The sequence below is a fragment of the Dipodomys ordii genome, unplaced genomic scaffold (assembly GCF_000151885.1).
Source record: "Dipodomys ordii isolate 6190 unplaced genomic scaffold, Dord_2.0 Scaffold13, whole genome shotgun sequence".
Taxonomy (NCBI): domain Eukaryota; kingdom Metazoa; phylum Chordata; class Mammalia; order Rodentia; family Heteromyidae; genus Dipodomys; species Dipodomys ordii.
Window position 1 is genome coordinate 17225637 of NW_012267229.1, and position 2549 is coordinate 17228185.

General features: G+C 48.0%; 1 protein-coding gene across 1 annotated transcript in view; it reads right to left on the reverse strand.

The window, feature by feature from the left end:
• Samhd1 (SAM domain and HD domain 1) overlaps nt 1–2549 on the reverse strand; it is a 41794-nt gene that overhangs the window by 38693 nt on the left and 552 nt on the right. The gene's annotated exons all lie outside the window — the stretch shown is intronic.

Consider the following 2549-nt stretch of genomic DNA (forward strand, 5'->3'; position numbering starts at 1 on the left):
AAAATCAAAGGCTGTGCTATCTCTGACTCCAAAGCTTACTCTTTATAATGGGCCAACTCCACTGGTGGTCCTACTCCACACAGCCATCCTATGGTCTGGGAAACAACAGACCAGGCCCAGGGCTCTAGCCATAACAAGAATTAGCTACTCAAGCTTTCATCTTCTGAAGATCATCTTGCCATGGTTAAGATTAGAAAGGACAGCAAAAAGAACTACTTTAAGGTCCACTTCCCAGTAATCTTGACAATCTCCAGCAATTTCTTTCCTGACCTCCAGCTGCCAGTAACTCAACCAGCCAACTTGTACAACTTTCTTTCTTTCTTTTTTTCTCTTTCTTTCTTTCTTTTTCTTCCTTTCTTTCCCTCCCTTCCTTCCTTCCTCTCTCTCTCTTTTCTTTTCTTTCTTTCTTTTTCTTTGTTTTTTGGGGGGGATCCGGTTGTCGGGTCGCGGGGCCTGAACTCTGGCCCTGGGCACCGTCCCTCAGCTTTTCAGTTCAAGGCTAGCGCTCTACCACTTGAGCCACAGCGCCACTTCCGGCTTTTTTTCTTTTTGCTTATGTGGTGCTGGGGAATCGAACCCAGGGCCTCATGCATGCAAGGCAAGAGCTCTACCACTAAGACACCTTCCCAGCCCCTTTTTTATGTTTTTTATTTTTTGGTTGATCGTGAATCTTGAACTCTGGGCCTGGGCACTGTCCCTCAGCATTTTAGCTGAAGGCTAGTGCTCTACCACTTGAGCCACAGCACCACTTCTGGCTTTTTCTGTTTATGTGGTGCTGAGGAATCAAACCCAGGGCCTCATGCATACGAGGCAAGCACTCTACCACTGAGCCAACTTCCCAGCCCCTTTATGTTTTTATTTTTATTTTTTGCTGGTCTTGGGGTTTGAACTCTGGGAATGGACGCTGTCCCTGAGCTGCTGCTACTTCTTTTTTCTTGTTTTGTCGGTCATGAGGCCTGATCTCTGGTCCTACGCCTGTCCCTGAGCTCTTTAGCTCAAGGCAAGTATTCTACTACTTAGCCACAGTGCCTTCTGGCTTTTTCTGCTTATGTGGTGCTGAGGAATCAAACTCAGGGCCTCATGCATCCAAGGCAAGCACTCCACCACTGAGCCACCTTCCTAGCATGCTGTCCCTGAGCTTTTTTTGCTCAAAGCTAGCACTTGGCCTGCCCCTTGAGCCATAGCACCACTTCCAGCTTTTTCTGAGTAGTTTATTGGAGATTAGTAGTGTCTCACATTATTTCCTGCCCAGGGTGGCTTCAAACTGTGATCCTTGGAGGTGGCACTGTGGCTCAAGTGGTAGAGCGCTAGCCTTGAACTGAGGAGCTGAGGGACAGCACCCAGGCCCAGAGTTCAAGCCCCATGACTGACCAAAACAAACAAACAAAAAAATTGTGATCCTGGGGCTGGGAAGGTGGCTCAGTGGTAGAGCGCTTGCCTTGCATGCCTGAGGCCCTGGGTTCGATTCCTCAGCACCACATAAGCAAAAAGAAAAAAAGCCGGAAGTGGCGCTGTGGCTCAAGTGGTAGAGCACTAGCCTTGAGCTGAAGAGCTGAGGGACAGCGCCCAGGCCCAGAGTTCAGGCCCCACGACCGGACCCCCCCCCCAAAAAAAAACTGTGATTCTCAGATCTCAGTCTCCTGAGTGTTAGGAAAATGGAGGAGAAAGGAAGGAAACAGGCTAGACTCCATCCCAACAAGCTAGGACTTTTTATTGCCAGCGAGGGACACAGAGCTTCCCCAAGGTATGGAGGTTGTGTGAGGGGGAGGGTCTGAGCAAGAAGATAGGGGTGACATGAGTTTAATATGGGGTTGGGGGGAGTGACTGCAGGTGCAGGGAGAGAATAGGGTATTTCCTTATCTAAGGTCCCAAGCTTTTTAAATGTTTAAACAGTTCTACATTTGTCTTGCCTAGATGGTTTGACCTTCACCGCATAGTTTTTAGTCTTCCCACCTCTTAACCCTTTCCTGGCCTCACAGCTTGGCCTCAGAGCCATATAGGTTGCCCCCAATGGAATGTTTACAGCCAGGCTCAGGTGGGATTGCCCTGCCTGTGTCAGGCTGTCTACACAGATCTTTGGTGGCTTGCCTGGTATTTGTATGAACCTGGGAAAATAGGGTGGGAGTTAGTCCTTCATTGAGTAGCTAGGCTTACAGGTGTGAACCACTGGTGCTGGGCTTGTGCAGCTTTAATTCACATAATAACCTTCCTTCCTTGACTAGGTATATTGTTAGGCTTATTATAACCACTTAACAGATAAGGAAATGAAACTCAGGGAGGTGAAAAGCCTTGTTGGGTTATACACATGTATTCAGTGCTCTGAAATTTGTACTTAAGCCTTGAAAATCATTGTTATTTTTCTGTATTTTGAGCTGGGTTTGTTGCTTTTTTTTTTTTTTTTGGTCAGCCGTGGGGCTTGAACTCTGGGCCTGGGCGCTGTCCCTCAGCTCTTCAGCCCAAGGTGAGCGCTCTACCAATTGAGTTACAGCGCCACTTCTGGTTTTTTTCTTTTTGCTTATGTGGTGCTGAGGAATCAAACCCAGGGCCTC